This window comes from Balaenoptera ricei, chromosome 1 (assembly GCF_028023285.1).
Source record: "Balaenoptera ricei isolate mBalRic1 chromosome 1, mBalRic1.hap2, whole genome shotgun sequence".
NCBI classification, from domain to species: Eukaryota; Metazoa; Chordata; class Mammalia; order Artiodactyla; family Balaenopteridae; genus Balaenoptera; species Balaenoptera ricei.
The window spans coordinates 153,799,854-153,816,791 of NC_082639.1; the positions used below are offsets into that span (position 1 = coordinate 153,799,854).

Below are 16,938 nucleotides of genomic sequence, written 5' to 3' on the forward strand. Positions count from 1 at the left end.
TTTTTAATTAGCCTTGGCCTCCCCAGGCCTACATTAGTGTGGGCCAAGATATAAGAACACATAGGGGCCAAATAATGTTCATTTAAGGGCAGTTCATTCCCAGTATGTCAGGTGCTGGGAGATTTTATTGTGGAGACAAAAGAATTCTAACCCAAAAACCTGCTGAGAACAGATACCAGAGTAGAATTACAAAATGGAAAGATCGGCATTCGGCAAGACTAGGGGGAGCGTAAACGTTTGTCACATGGTCTGCTTGATCCTTCCACCTTCTAAAGAGGTAAGCGTATTAGTGGTTGGTTTGCTAATGAATTATACAGCGGATTGCTCCAGGGGGTCCATTTGCTGAAGATGGGTGCTCTGCCTCATGGAGCCCTGAGCACTGTTAACACCATTAATGGTCCATTGTAATTGTCCAGTGGTCTAGAAATGCCACTCCTGCGTTTCTTGAAAGCTCATTAATTTAACCTGAGAAGGAGCAGAGCTATACAGCACACAGTCAATGTAATAACATCCCTTTTTCTCACTTCTTTGCAGAGTGCTCTCCCAACCTTCTGCAGGTCTGGTGATGGGTCCATGTTGGATGATTTTGAATATTTTGTAGGCACATTCTGTATTTGTTTCACTTAAGACGTTTCAGAGGAAAAACTACTTTCCCCTTAACTCTGGCTTGTTGGCTTGTTAATAGATGTATGAGGGAATGTGGGTGGCGGGGCACCCATCCCCAGGTGGAAAACAGCAACTCCTTAGAGTTCTTGCAGCCTATCAGGGTTGTCAACCCCATCATCACTGAGGCGTTTTTCAGCCTGCCTTACTTAAACTCCAGCTATTTTGTCACCTGAATATGAAAATAGTGACACCACACAAGGGTGATTATGACTAATAAATGTCATGATTAAAGGAAGTATAGCCACTCAGTAAATATTAGTTGAATTTGAATTCCCCCATCATCCCTGGAGCATCACCTCATTAAAGGTATCATACCGTTGGCTGGTATATAATAGGTATTTTTCATCCTGTCCATTTGTTAGCTCATTCCCTCGCCATCTGTGTTCCTTGTCCATCTGCCAACCTAGAAAAACCTTCTTCATGTTTACAAATGAAGAGTTCAGTTTTTTTAGACGACACTTTTTATGTTTTGGGTTTTATTAAGATGGAATTCTGTAGAATATTATTATTTGCAAGGAATAATTTAGTGTCTTATCAAGATAATTAAGACACTGTGTGTTCTGTAGATGAGCCTGGTCGTGGTAGGGAGAAAACAAGGTACTCTTGTGCCCTCGTGCTGTTTTTGGCTAACGGAGCAAATGTGAAATCCAGAGCTGGTGCATCCAAAGTCAAGTTTGCGCGTATGTTAGATTTACTGTGTAGGTGCATGTTGGGTCAGTGTCCACAGCCAGCCTGCAGTCAGTGGAATTAGGGCACTCAAAGGGGTGTTTCTTTACAGGAGTTTGTTAAAGAGGGAGCTCATGTTGTACCCAATTTAAAACCTGTTTTTCAGAAGTTTCCAGGATTTTCTCACGCCCTGTCATCCACATGTATTTCTTAATCCCCACCAGCGTGTACCTGGGGGTTTAAAGACATCAAGTCCCTGCCTCTGAACCCTCTGCCCCTCCCTGCTTGTGCTTACATTCCAGTAGTAGCTACAGTACCCAAGGGTCACTTGCTCCTGTTGATTCATTGGTTCTTAGGAAAAAAGACAGCCTCTTGATATATACAGGGGGAAAGGTCTATTAGTGGACAGTTTCCCCTGTATTAAAATAAGAGAAGAGATTGTGGAAGCCTTGAGGTGTAAAATATATTAGCTGCTATTATTCCAACAAAGATTCAAGAATCTGGATCCTTGTGGCCCAGTTACCTTTTCCTCCTGTCCCAGAAGGTTGGTTAAGTTGTCACAGTGGGTGGTGGAGAGAAACGTAAATTTCTTAAGCGGTCTTAAGAGCATCTACATTTAATCCAGCTTTATAGGGTAGTAAAAGTCACCATCTCACAATTAATTATGATTTTCTCTAGCCCGACTCATGTTCTAAAATTCAGCCTTTACTGTCTTTACAATGCAGAGGCTTAGGGCTGGAAGGAACTAGCTGTGAGCTTACAGTTTCTGGGTTTTACAGTGAGCCTTGGAGGCTGGTCTGTTGTAGTATTAATGATATCAAACCACCGTGGCTCCCTTTTAGAAGAAGACAGGTATAAATACATTTAACTAAAATGAGAGTAGTTAGGAGGAAGGTGAGGCATAAGCTAATGAATCTCTTAAATTCTTGAATGGTATTAAGCAGGAAACAGCCCCATTTGTGATCCCATTAATGACTGACCACTTGGGGGTTCAGGCTTTGAATCGTTTTTTAAGTAGCAGGGACAGATTTTTGCAGACGCTAAGGCTCTGTTTTGCTTGACCACCTTTCTGTTTACTGGCCCACATTGCAGGACAGCTGGCCTGGTGCCCATTTAAGGGGAGAAAGGTAACAGGCCAACATAAGATTCCAAACCTCAAGTCTGACCTCATTAGAAGTGTGCTTACTAGTGGTGTAAACCATGGCATCATTCCTCCTGATGGTTTGGGTGATCTTGTGACTTGTTTGAGTTTTGTTATTTCAACAGTAGCAGGGAGGCAGCTGTAGTTTAGGAGATATTCCGTTGTGTCCGAAATGATACCCCCTCAGAACACTTTGAATACTGACTCAGACCATCCCCTTGCCTTTAGACCATCCTTTGAAAACAGACTTTAACTTTCCTCATTGTCTCTGGAGAAGACTTAAGACTTGCTTTTGCAACCCCTGTTTGCAAAATGCTAGAAGCAGGTGCTTCCAAAAGTCTCATCCAGGCCCACCTGGTGTGATGTTACCATTTCCATCTTATCTTTCCTAACTGGGTGCAGAGGAGAGCCTCAGCACAGCTAAGTACCTCTCTTGCCTTGCCCCAGGCACGTGTGCTGTAACCATGAGGAGTTGCTCCAGCCACTTCTGGTTTCCATGGGGTTTTTTTCCCTTGTTTTCTTCTCCATCTTTCTTTTTTCTCACAATGTATTTTCTTTTCCTTGCCTTTCATTTAACCCTCTAGAAGCCTGGAAATGTTCAGGAGAATGGCTGCTATGTTTTTGTTTTTTCAGACCTAGGCTACTTTTTTGAGAGAAAAACCACTCCAGAGCCGTTGTCTAAGGTGTGTACTTTGCCTTTACTGGAAGAAAAGCACTGTAATTCAGCTAATGCTGTGGATGAGAGACATCTATTCTACGATCCATGCTGTCATAGACTGAGAAAAGTAAATATGTGATCAGACATTTCCTGGAGAAACCTTTAAGAAAACATTAGAGCATGCATGTGCGTGTGCACACACACACACACACACACACACACACACTCTCCTCCGTCTCCCAGCACTAGTTAGCTTGCTCATGGGTCCCGGGGCCATTCCCTTTTTCTAGCCAGATCCCCCTGTAGACAGACAGTCAAGAAATCCTTCATTTGTTCTAGAGAAGATAGAATCCAGCCTGAGTGCTAGGTCAATTCCTTCTGCTATAAATACAGATTTTTTTCTTTAAAGTCTATCTACTGAGTTTTAAAAGATACACAGAATATTTCCAAATGAAATTGAGTAGAACATCACTTTAAAACTGAAGTCACATTTGATATACAGCTATGCTGTATTATAGCCCTCTGGGGACTTTCCTTACTGTAAACTTGGAAAGACTTCGTGAAAATGCTATTTTATGGTTAAGATGATAGGAATTTGTTTAGCTCTTTACAAAGTATTCTCACAAACATAACAATGACAGTAACAATATCTGGTGTTTATCAGTTGCTGAGTATGTGGCAGACACTGTTCAAAGTGCTTTCCAGGCTCATTTAATCTTCTCAATAACCCTATCACATACGGACTGTTATTATCCCCATTTTCAGATGTGGAAACCGAGGCATCAAGGGGCTATGTAACTTTACCCAAGTCACACAACCAGTAAGTGCTAAGGCAAAGGATTCAACTGAAGCTATGGTTGATTGTAACGTTTTTGTACTTCCCACTACCTCGTGTGCCCTCTTACTCATTAGTGTCAAGTGAGAATCCTGTTTCAGATCAGTTAAGTGACTTCATTCTGGTGCCCCAACCAGAAGTGACAAAAAAAGATTTAACGTTTTTCCTTTTCCTTTTACTGATTTTTTTCCCTTCTATGTCGTGAGCCTCTAGGTCAATATTTTATTGAACTCAAAACATTCACTGAGTCTCTATTATGCACCGGGTGCTACATGACCTTTGGTGGTACAAAGATAATGAACTTACTGTCCTTAAGGAATTCACAATCCGAGTTTGGGGAATTAAGCAGATAAAACACAGTGACAAATGCAAGCAGTGTGGAAAATGTTCTACTAGGGCTAAGTACGTGGTATTCTGGGAACATTGAGGATGGGGCACTGTCCTAGTCTAGGGACTGTCCAGAGGAGCTTTGTAGGGGAGTTGATTCTCCGAGAACAAATGGGAATTAGCCAGATTGAGATAAGGAAGATGTTGTGGACAAAAGAAATACCTTGTGCAAAGGCCCTGATATATTTGAGAGCACAGAGCCTTTGGGAACCTCCAAGAACTTTTATGTGACCTTGAGTTTAGAAGAAAAGAAGCCAGAGAGATGGGCAGGATTTTGATAATGAAGACCGCTGTAAGTCATTGTAAGCGGTGTTGGCTCTGCAGTTGGCTGTGTCATTGAAGAATTTTAAGCAGGTCAGGTAGAGAGCGGGATAGAGTAGATGAAGTAAGCTTAGAGGCAGGGAGACCCATTTAGGAGGTTATTACAACTGTCTAGATAAGAAATGATGAGGGTCCTGACCTAAGGCAGAGACAGTGAGTCAAGCTTTTTCTGCCTCCCCGGGATACACTTAATTGCTTCACTTGCTGCCTTCAGCAGCCAGCCGGTCTGCCTGGCTGTCCATTCAGCCCTTGAACCTTCATCCCTTTCTTTGTCTTCCCGTACTGCAATTCATGTACCTGTCTCTCCTATTAGACCTCAACTCCTCAAAGGCAGCCAATGTATCTTTTTAATCTTTATTTTCACTGTACAAGTACTGTGTCTGGTACATGTTTTTCAAGTTCATGATGGGGATCAGTTCAGTATGGCCATAGTCTAGGGTCCTTTTTGAGAAGGACTAAAGGGGCTGTTGGAAAGGAAGGATGAAGGGGTAGAACTCTTTTGCTCTACAGTAAATTGAATGGTGTTGACAGATGAGAATTGCATATGACTTTACTTGGACTCTGCCAAAATGCATCAGCATTCTTCTGGGATTTAAGGTAATTTCCTGGCAGGCTTAATGTTTACTCTTAGTAATGTTTACACAACTTCTGTGCCATCTCTTAAAAACAAATTAGACTTCAACACAAGTAATTAAAGATGGGAATAGCAAAAAAAAAAAAAAGATGGGAGTAGTATCGTTCGGTTCTATTACCTGTGTCCCTGAGTACGAACGTGCCCTCTACATTGTAAGTGAAACCCTGCTCTCCTCCCTGTAAGTTGTATGGGGGATGGACATTTAGCTAAGGGGCTTGCAAAATTTCTTTATCTTTTAAAATATGAAAGCCTCCATGGAAGCCAAATAGAGAAATCAGATTTTTACAAGGAGCTGTTCTTGCTGAAGTCAGGGCCAGTTTGGGGGGCCCAAAGCCTTGTCCTGCTGCCTTTTCCACCCCTTCCCCACTCCTAGATAAAGGGGCTGTGAAAAGCACTAATCAAGACCATCCACATTTTCCCTCCTAACTATTCACTTTGATCTAGTTCTCTTAAGTTTCAAACTATTATTACAGGGAGCTTTTCACAGGCACTCACTGGTTTTGTTTTTATGTTCCATCACTTTTGGACCCTGATGTCTTCCAACAAGAGGGGGATTTGGCTTCTCTTCTGTCTTCCTCCCAGGTTCTCATATACCCTTCTCCAGAACTGACTGGAAGACATTCTTGCACCTTGCAGTAGATGCCTTCCAAGACCTTAACCCAGAGATAATCATCGTTTAGGTAAAAGACTTATCCTTTATTGAAAGGATAAGTGTTAAGAAAGTAACATTTCCCTTGAATTCACGCAGTTTATTGTTCTTGTTAAAATTTAATTATACCTCACGAGCTCTGGCGCACGTGGGTATATTTAATGGCCTTTGTGCTTTTACCGAATATGTTAAAATTAATACTTGGCCTTACAGAAAAAGGGGCTGAACTCTGTGCCTAAAGGCTTTTCAGGATTAATAAGAGGCTTAAGAGAGATCAAAGAGACCTCAGTTTGTTTGTGCCTACATGTGAAAGTGTAGTTATTTTTTTCTTGAGCCACAGAGAAAGGATTTGCATACATAAAATTTGGTAAACTATTACTTATTGGAAGAAATGAAAGGCATTCTATGGGTAAGAGTTTTTAGGCACTTTGTTGAAGATGGTCAGCCCAGTTCTCTCTTCTTTCTTAGCCCCGTTCTCCCCATCTGTTTTCAGAAAGCTTTACCGCTCATGTTCAGAAGCCCACCAAGGTTTGGGGTGAGGGGCTCCCTGTCAGCCCTGTTAGGTGGCTATGTAATGAATTCTTTCTGTCCAGTAAGGTAATGCTGAGGTTGTGCCCCACTTTAGAAATTTGATTCATAAACACAATAGATTCAGTAATTCTCAGCTCTATTAAGGGTGATTATTCACTTTGAGAAAGTTCTTTGCAAGTAAGTGTATTTACCCCAATTCCTGAAAATAGCCCTCTCTTAATGCTTCCCAGGGACTGTGTATGGATCATGTATACAATCTAGAGGAAGGAGAAGAGAAACACAAAGCTAAGATGTTTAGGGATCTGCTGGCTCTTTGCAGAACAACCCACAAAGGTGATAAAGAATCTCTGAAATGATTTGTTTCTCAAATTCAATTTATACATATCTTTTTTTGTAGAAATGCAACACCCATTTAATGATTTGTCTAAAGAGTATCGCAATTGCAATTTGCTGATATTCGATGTGCTGTATAATATATAAGACATTTCAGTGAATAGAATGATGTCTGCAACCCCTTCTGAGTGCCCTCCAGGGCTCAGTGAGAAGCCAAGGGTAGATAATTTAACTTTCTCTCACTTTGAGTGTCACTTGTGATCTCTGAAGGGAGGTGCTTACCTAGAAATTTTATTCTCCCCCAGATAACAGTTATTTTCTTTCAAGAAGGCTAGTTACTGAGGGCTCATATACTCAGCCCTCAATAGTTATTGAGGGCTGAGTATATGCCAAAAATGTACTGGCTAGGTAAGGTTCAAGGAGAGGATTATCAGACATCTGAGCAGAATCAGATAAGAGGCCATGGTCTTTTGGGGCAGACCTCACCAGGAGTTCTCTGCTTTAGTACATTGTAGGAATTTGGCAAATCAGGTCATATCCAGAGAGGACTGACTACAGGGAGAAGGTTCTGGAAGGCATTTTGGTTGAGAAACTGTTGAAGAAACAAGGGCTATTTGCCTGGAAAAGGGAAGATTTTTGGTAAAGAGATTCATGAAAAATGTCTCAGTCTTCACTGTTCAGTATGATAGCTGCGAACCACACGTGACTATTTAAAGTAATTAAGTAGAAATTTTAAAATTAGTTCTTCAGTTACACCTGCACATTTCAAGGGCTCAATAGCCACATGTGGCAAGCAGTTATCATATTGGACAACGCACAGATTTCCATCCCTGCAGAAAGTTCTGTTAGACAGCGCTGCACTGCATACTTGAGGGGTTTCATGTAAAAGAAAGAATAGATTCAAACTGCATATCCCCAGAAGCTACAGTTTTGCCCAGTGGAGAAGAACCAGGAGGGAGATTCTTCCAACACTTGAGGTAGTCAGGAACAGAAGAAGCAGAGTCGGAAGCTCTCTAAGAGGGGAAACATCGCCTCTTGGTGACCCTTGTCCAGGATACTATAGAGGAAGTATGAGCATCTCAGCTGTCAGACTTTGTCTGCTTGTGCATGTCAGGCCCTGAGCCGCGGCCCAGCCAGTACACTCAGGCATCGGTTCAGAGCTCTCTGCAGCTTCCTGCATTATGTGTGATAGAAAGTACCTGGTAGCCTGGCTGAGACCAAACTCAGCTCCCTCTCTCCGTTCTGCTTTAATCTGATTTAAACCCTCCTTGGGAGGTTGGTAATTTACAAAGTTCATGAAAAGCTTTCAAAGAAATTATGCCTAGAAAAAAATTTATTTCTGGAAACTCAAAAATGGGGATATATTTTCTGAAAATAAATTCAGGTGGATGATGGATGAGGATAATGAAAAGGCCTTGTTTTCTAACCCTATGCAGCCTTCAGTTATCCAAGACCCTATATATTCATACACTTGAACTTAAGCAGAATAAAATAATCAATTAGCAGTTGGCAGCAGTTTTTCCTTGGATAAGACACAAAGCAAATAGTTGGCCTGTGTTTGGAGAGATCTGTGTTTGCAGGGTATCTTAATGGCAAAGTCATGCTTTCTCAAATACCTGGTCAAATTTATATAGAATTGAGGGACCATAATGAGTAGGTATTTATAAAGCTCTTTAGTAGCTTTTGAAGAGACTAGGTCTGAGAACTCAAATAATTATTTCTGGAAATCTGAAACCAGGGTTGGTTACCTGAGCACATTCCTTAATTGAAGCTTAATGGTGTAGCCCTGCCTAAGAATCTCAGTTCTGGTCAAGCCTGGGCAGTTTTATTGGTCTTTTGGAGTTCTGAAACGACACTCTCAAGCTGCCTGAGAGTACCAGAGGAGGAAAATGACACTCATTAAATACTTTAGGATTGTCTGTCTAAGAGGTCAAGAGAAATTGCATTTCTGTAGAGTCACTGGAGACAGATTGTGGTCTGAACACCTCAGCTATCTTGGATTGACCTTGCCATTTTCCAAACTCTCCATGGGAAATCATTGTCTACTCTTTTTTTAACCTTAGTTGTTTATTTTTCAATGTCTTTTAATTTGCTCTTTTGGATAATGGATGGTGTAAGCAGCTGGTCTCTCCCCTTCCTTCTCTCTCCTCTCCTATTCAATACAGAATCGGGTTTACTCCTATCCAATGGATGGGGATAAAATATACTCTAGGCAAGTGTTTTATCATTGATGTTTTCCAACCTGCCCTGTGCTTGAAACTCAGGTATCAGCTCTGTGCCCTGACGCTCTGAGAAAATGTCTTGTCCAGGCAGACACAGATGATTTATTTGCCAGAACTAAGTTTCTTCGGGAAAGCATCCTTGGTTTGATCTGGCTACACTGAGAAAGGAGCTCTTGACTATGTCTGTACACAGTCAAGAGAAAGTTCTCATGGGCAGTGATGAAGTTAAATGAAATTAAAGGATGGGTGGAGTTTGTGGCATAGGTGAGGGGGGCAAAGCATTCCAGGGAGCGGAAGTGGCACATGCAAGGGGAGAGAAACACCAGGGCTTGAGATGTTTAAAGGAAACTCAAGGATGGTTCTGTGAAAAGAAGTAGTGGGAGAATCATTCATTTATTAACAAATATTTATTAAGAACCCAAGATTTGCTAGGTACTGTTCTAAGCACCAGAAATACAGTAGTAAATTTTTAAAAATTCCTGCCCTTATGGAACTGATATGCTAGAGAAAGGAGTCAGAAAATAATCAATGCATATAATCAAAGTTTTAAATTAGTTCTTTCTAAAGGGCTATAATAATAATAAGGGCTACATGAGTGTTTGATAAACTGAGTAATTTTGTGTGTTTGTTAGAAGACAGGAAATCCTGTCAGGGCTGGGGGGGTGGGTATTATAGAGTTTGGTAAAGAAAATTGGAAGTGCCAAAGGGAGGGTTGGGAGTGGGTTGTAATGTTACAACCTCTTTGAGAAACCTTTTTTTTTAGATGACTTTGGATTTATTGATGACTTTTTAAAAAATTTTTATTGGAGTACAGTTGCTTTACAATATTGTTAATTTCCACTGTACAGCAAAGTGAATCAGTCACACGCATACACGTATCCCCTTCTTTTTGGATTTCCTTCCATTTAAGTCACCACAGAGCACCGAGCAGAGTTCCCTGTGCTATACAGTAGGCCCTCATTAGTTATCAGTTTTACACATAGTAGTGTATATACGTCAATCCCAGTCTCCCAGTTCATCCCACCCCCCATCCCCCCGTGGTATCCACAAGTTCATTCTCTATGTCTGTGTCTCTACTTCAGCTTTGCAAGTAAGTTCATCTGTATCATTTTTCTAGATTCCACAATAAGCAATATTATACGATGTTTGTTTTTCTCTTTCTGACTTGTTTCACTCTGTATGACAGTCTCTAGGTAAAACTATGGAACGCTTCACGAATTTGAGTGTCATCCTTGCGCAGGGGCCATGTTAATCTTCTCTGTATCGTTCCAATTTTAGTATATGACAGCAGAAGCTAATCCTCATGCTGAAGCGAGCATGAGAAGCCTTTTTGAAAACGCACCATTGAGCAAAGACTTAAAAGGGGTATGGAGTTAACAATACGGTTATTTTGGTAAAGAGCCTTCTGTGCGGGTAACAGCCGGTGCAAAGACCATGAGGCAGAAGAGTGTCTTCAGGAAATAGCAAGGATGCCAGGGTGGGAGAATGAGGGTGGGGAGATGGGAGAGGGGCAGATAGAAGGTCACCATAAGGACTTCGGCTTTCATTCTGATAAAATGAAGAGTTGTAAAGACTGACTTAGATTTTAAGAGGTCAGTCTGGCTGCTCTATTGAGAATAGACTTTGCGGGGGTAGAACTAATAGCCACATGATAAGGCAGCCGGCTGGGCAACCACACAGGGTACTAACCTGTAAAGGGCACTGAAATAGCACTATTATAAGAAAAAGATTGTTCCTACCAGAACTCACCTCAGGGAAGGTACAGTACATATCAATGAAATTTAATCAAGGACATGAGTAGCTGGGTAACAAAGATAGCCACTGAATGCTCTCTGAGGTCTGTGGGTCTAGTGAACTGTAGGCTTTTTGTTTTGCTGAGTGGGGCACTACAGTATGGGGCTAGAGGTACGTTATCAGAACCGTAGAAGAGAGGCTTCCCTCCACTTTGAGCTCACACCTCCTTAGACTGGGGTTCTTATTGATCAGAGCATCCAGAGAGCCGAGTTTCAGTCCCACCGCCCTAAGGGGAAATGCAGGGCTGGATCCTCAATGACCTTGAATGCCCTTCAGAAAATACCTAGTTACATAACCCATACACACTTTCATGATGGCCTTCTTTTCCCATCTCCAGACCCCATAGGAGGAGAACCTATTCCTTTATCCTGGGAGCAGTTTTATTCCACTCTTCAGTAATAAAGATTCATTGTTACTCAGAAAGACATTGTAAATCATTTCTGAAAGCCTTCGCTCTTGAACAATGGGGTTTAGCTGAGGATGGTTCAGAGGATTAGCTGCTGCTGTCATAAAGATCTGTCCCCTACCTGGGAGTAGAGCCCTGGGGATCACTGCCATGGATGAGTAGTTCCCAGAACCACAGTTCAGAAAGGACAGTCTAGTCACCAACAACCTGCTCTAATTCAGCACACTTTTGTTGAGTGCGTGAACCACGGCTTGTGTCCCTGATGGACTCACTTCTGGCTCTATCATCTGTCCCCTGAGAATAGCACTGTTGTCAATCCCACCTAGATTAGATCAATTAGCAAGCAAGAAGCAAGCTCATATATGCATGCTATTCATTCAAAGTGTGCATATAGGCATTTAGTATGAAGAACTGCTATTTCACTTGTAACTTTGTTCAATTATGATTATGGAGTGACAGAAGTACAAGTGTAATAGGAATTTTCTATATTAATCACCTCTGTGCACATGTCAAATTAAAAATGTGCACAGTGTCTGTAATTCTTTCCTTTTTCTTGGTGTTTGTTCTGAATACATTAACTGAAATATACATTTATGTCTGAATCAAATTTAAAAATTGGGGCTTGTATTTTATTCATCTTTTTAAAATTTAACTTTTCTAAATTTAACTTATTACATTTTGACACAAGTATTAATCTGAGATAGATTGGATATTTGAAAAAATTAGATATGAATTCTTTACCAGAGATAGCTTGAGAAGCACTGAACTAGAAAACTAAGAAGAGGGCATGTGGTACTATTTTTATTTCTTACCTGTGGAGACTCTCCAGACCCATCATCAGCTGTGCTCCGAGCTGTTTTCTACTTACAACAATGGGTTTATGGGACGCCATCTACCTCCATTCTCCTGTCCTCACACCCACGACTGCACAAGGTGGTTCCCTATGGAGTTAGGAATGCTGCCCACAGAGAATGAAATGAAAATAATAAAGATAGAACTTCACATCAGCCCAACTCATTTGAGACAATAAAGCCAGCTATAAAAGAGTCAATCGAAAAGGTCAAACAATGTAGGGGGCACGGCATCTTACCCCTCATGGGAAGGAGAACTTTAAGGTTATTTTTCCTTTTCCTTCTTTCTAAAGGGAGCACAGCTATCAAAAGAAGAAAGCTGACAACCTCCAGTTCAGCTTTTAGGATTTCAGTTGAGAATATCTATGAAGTATTTTCCTTCTCACCATGAAATTATCTGCTAAAGCAATTCTGCAGTCACTCTGAATACACACAAAGTAAAATGACTTACACTCTGAGAGTTACATTTCCAACTGACGACGTGCAAAAAGCAGCTTTGCAAAATGTACCTTTGTGTGCAGAGCCCAGTGAGCAATTAACTAGACCTCTTGACCAAGCTGTGTAGGCACAGAGCCTGGGCAGCACCTTTGCCAAGTCTGCCCCGGGCCTGCCGAGGTGGCACGTGGCGACTCAAAGTCTGGTGGGAAACATATTCACCATCAAAGACCTAGTTTCTTAAACCAGGGTAGAATATAAATTTACTTTTTTCAATTACAAAATTCAATTCTAACCTTTTAAAAACAGCAGCTAGCAAAATCCTTCATGAATATGCATTCTCTCCTTAACTCGTAATTTTGTCATCCAACAAACATTAACAAATACTGCTATATTTCAAGGCTCTAGGTGGAGAACTGGGAAGATCAAAGATGCATGACAGTCTCTAAGCTAAAGGAGCATTTGCTATGTAGTAAACAAGTAATTATTTTAATACCTTATTTATACATTACAGCCTACATTTGAACATCACAACTGCCCTCATCCCAATGAAATAGGCAAGAATGAGTTATGCCATTTTGCCAAAGAGGAACTGGAGATAGGATGTAATAAATCATCTTCTTATGATCACACCGCAAAGGGCAGATCCAGAACATAGTGCTGGCTAAGAGCATGGCTTTGGGGTCAGTTGAGTCTGGGTTCACAAGCCAGTCATCACCTTAGCTGGTTATTTTGGATATATTAGCCCATTTGTGCTTCTGCCTTCTTGTCTTTTAAATTTTTATTATTTATTTATTTATTTATTTATTGGCCGCACGGCATGTGGCATCTTAGCTCCCTGACCAGGGATCAAACCCACACCCCCTGCATTGGAAGTGCGGAGTTTTAACCACTGGACCGCCAGGGAAGTCTGCTTCTGACTTCTTATCTATGAAATGGAGATAACATCTGCCTCATAGGCTATTGTAGGATTAATTGAGAAAATGTTTGGGAAGATGGGAGGAACTCAGTAAGTGATGGTAGGTGTCATTATTTCATCAAGAATCCTTTATTAAGCTCCCACTTACATGCACTGCACTATGTGGAAGATAACCTAGACACAGGAACTCACGATATAATACAAGAGAAACAGACAAATAACAGACAAACACAATAAAACAAAAGTGACAAATCAGGCACTGATAAGGACTGCCTCCTCAGTGTTCCTGTAGCAATATCTAGATCTCAGAGCACGTATGGAATATGCTGTCTTTGTCAGGGTCTCAGGTGCTCTACCCTCACCCCTCACCAGTAGATTATGAACTCCAGGTAAGTTTTAGTATTGTCCTAAAACCTTACTTATTTACTGTATAAATACTGATGGAGATCATAGAGTCAGGGAATGAGTGCACAGAGGACACAGCCATGGTCCTCGCCCCTGGGGACATGCCATGTAGCAGACACTCAACAAAAGCGTGATGAATTAAGGTAGATTGTTGATTATTAGATTGTTCTTTCTGGCATTTTCCAGTTGTCTTTCTTTTATTGATTTCTAGTGTAATTCCATTGTGGTCTGAGAGCAGACACTGTATGATTTCTATTCTTTTAAGTTTGTGAAAGTGTGTTTTATGGCCGAGAATGTGGTCTGTCTTGGTGAAAATTCTGTGTGAGCTTGAGAAGAATGTGTATTGTGTTGTTGTTGGATAAAGTAGTCCATAGATGTCCATTATATCCAGTTGATTGATGGTGTTGAGTTCAACTAGGTCCTTACTGATTTCATCCCTGCTGTATCTGTTCATTTCTGATAGAGGGATACTAACATTCCCAATTATGATAGTGGATTCATCTGTTTCTCCTTGCAGCTCTATCAGTTTTTGCCTTGTGTAGTTTGATACTCTGTTATTAGGTGTATACACATTAAGAACTGTTATGACTTCTTGGAGAATTGACTCCTTTATTTTATCGTTATTTTATTTTATTCATTTTCAGTTTTTATCTAAAACGAGGCAAGTAGTGCTGTGTTTTCAAAATTCACTTTTGAGTCTTCATCAGTAGCCAGTTCCAAAAATATTAGTTAACTTTAAATTATCTTTTGGTGAAAAATGAATCCATAGAATTTTTTAGGCATAAATCTAGGAAAATAGATTCAAAACATTCTATCAAATTCAGAAAATATTTGGCAATAACTTTCGGCAGATGTGCTGTATCAATATCATCACCTCTTTCACTGATAATTGTTAAATTCTAGAACACGGGGTAAGTGTGGAAACTGTTCTTTTAAGTGTCGAGCTTTTGTTTTAGGTCTTTAATCTTATCTGCCATTGAAAAAAATTGTTTCTCCCTTACATGAAAGTATTAAGATCATTAAAATAGCAAAGACAGGCAAATAAACAAGTCTGGCTCTAATTCATATCTCTACAAAGTTGGGACCAAGCTGATTTCTTACCTTGTAAAACACTAAGAGTTTATTCTGCACTGCAGACATTGTTGAGAGAGCTTTTCCTCTCGATAACCATCAAACATCAACATGCAGTACTGTTGTTTATGATTAGCCGCCTTCTTGATTATTCATTCAGAGTCGCCGTGAATTTAACTTATTTACCTTTACGTAATTTACTATCTTTACTACGTCACTAAGTACAATGTTTAGTTTAGCTGACTTATTTTTGAAGCCAGTCTTTCTCAACGAAGGCAGAAGTGCATTAATGTACATTCTGGTGTAAGTTTATTAATATGGGTACTCACTCCAGAATGTTTTCCTATCATTGCAGCTGTGCTATCAGAACATACTTGTACACAAAACTTAAACTCCAGACCACACCTGTTGACAATGTAATTCTTTTTAGCTTTATACATTTGAAAGCTAGTTGTGTCTTTTGACAATGAGCATGAAAAAATTTTTTTTAAAAAGATTCTTCCTTCATGTCACCATCGTGTTCAAATCACATCTGTACTGACAGATTGCCATATTAGCAGTATCATTGCACAAGTCAGGTTGCAATGAAAAATACTTCACTTGCTTTATTTGGTCTATGAGTTGGTCTTCCATATCATTAGCCTGGTATGTTAGTCTGTGGAGTCATTTGAAAGTGGTAGTGGAGCTACTTTCTTTGCCAAAGATTCATGTTTCCAAACAAACACCACTGTTGCAGATTGTCACTAATGTCTCACCAATTGCATAGGTTTTTTTGGTCTTAGCAACCTGAGGTGCTATTTTAGTAGAAGTGCACAAAGCATCAATAAGTAAAATATTGAACATTTGCTTCTGTGGCTTTCTAATGCAATACTTTTTTATTTCAAAGAATTCTTTTAGTTTTGAGCTTTTTTTTTAGCCTTTTGTGAGTAAATTGCTGCCCAAGAAGCTTTGAAGGAATCACTAGTTAGAACATTTCTGCCAGTAACACACTTTTGGGTCTAGCATACCATCCTCCAACATGGCTACAAACCCAATCCAAACTTAGTATACAAGGAACGATCCTTCAAAATAAAACTAGCGTGAAGTCTTTGGTCTCCATTTCTTCAGAGTCACTTCCATTGCCATTATTTGGTTTCTTTCTACTGATGCATTCAGATAAAGTATGTCTTTTCTTGAAACAAACAAAAAAGTCATGTGTAATTTCTTCTACTGTTTGTAAATTAGAAATAAAAATAAGTAATACAGTTTTTTCTTTCTCAATTTAGCTAGTAATGTTAAGCTATAAGTTAAGCACAGTTGATTAAAAATTGAAATCATGAGAATAATAAGTTAGAAAAGTAAATCAATGCCAACATTTTCTCTGTCTTCCTTGTCTTTTTGTGGCCTCTCTCATCTGACTTCTTAATCGACACTTCTCATGTGAGCTGACGAGGAGGTGGGTAGGAAGACATTTCTCTAGTAATTGTTGTTTAAAATCCCTCTGTAGGCTAATTCATGGAAAAAACAGGGAGACCAGGGTTTCATGCCTTGTGTTTTACATTTCATGTTATTTCCTAATGAGTACAGTAGTATCTAATTGTGTCCTGGAGGAAAGAGATGTTTTCACCATCCCATGTGTAAGATCCATGATTATACTGAATATATTTAACTGGATATGTGGCATCAAAAAAAGGTGCTAGCTTCAGGTCAACAAATATATTTTGAACACCTACAGTATACAAGGCCCTGTGCTAGATGTAGTAGGGAATACTAGAGTAAGTCAATCATAGTTTCTGTCGTCTGTGAGCTGACAAATATAGGGTGTTGGTTATCTGTTGCTGCATAACAAATTACTCAAAGCTTAGTGATTTAAAACAATAAATAATTTTTTATTTAGCTCATACATCAGCAGCTGGGCCGTGGTTCATCAGGGTGTTTCATTTCTGTTAGGTTGTCGGTAGGCTCAGCTCAAATAGGGACTGGATGATCCACTCTCAGGATGGCTCACTCACATGGGCAGCAAATTGGTCCCTGG

At 40.2% G+C, this 16,938-nt stretch overlaps 1 protein-coding gene and 1 non-coding gene across 3 annotated transcripts in view; one reads left to right on the top strand and one right to left on the bottom strand.

Annotated features, from left to right (window-relative positions):
* KCNH1 (potassium voltage-gated channel subfamily H member 1) overlaps positions 1–16,938 on the top strand; it is a 415,212-nt gene that overhangs the window by 256,690 nt on the left and 141,584 nt on the right. The window lies entirely within an intron of this gene.
* On the bottom strand, positions 10,239–10,343 carry LOC132354433 (U6 spliceosomal RNA). The gene has a single exon (XR_009499303.1). It is a non-coding gene; the product is annotated as a U6 spliceosomal RNA (small nuclear RNA).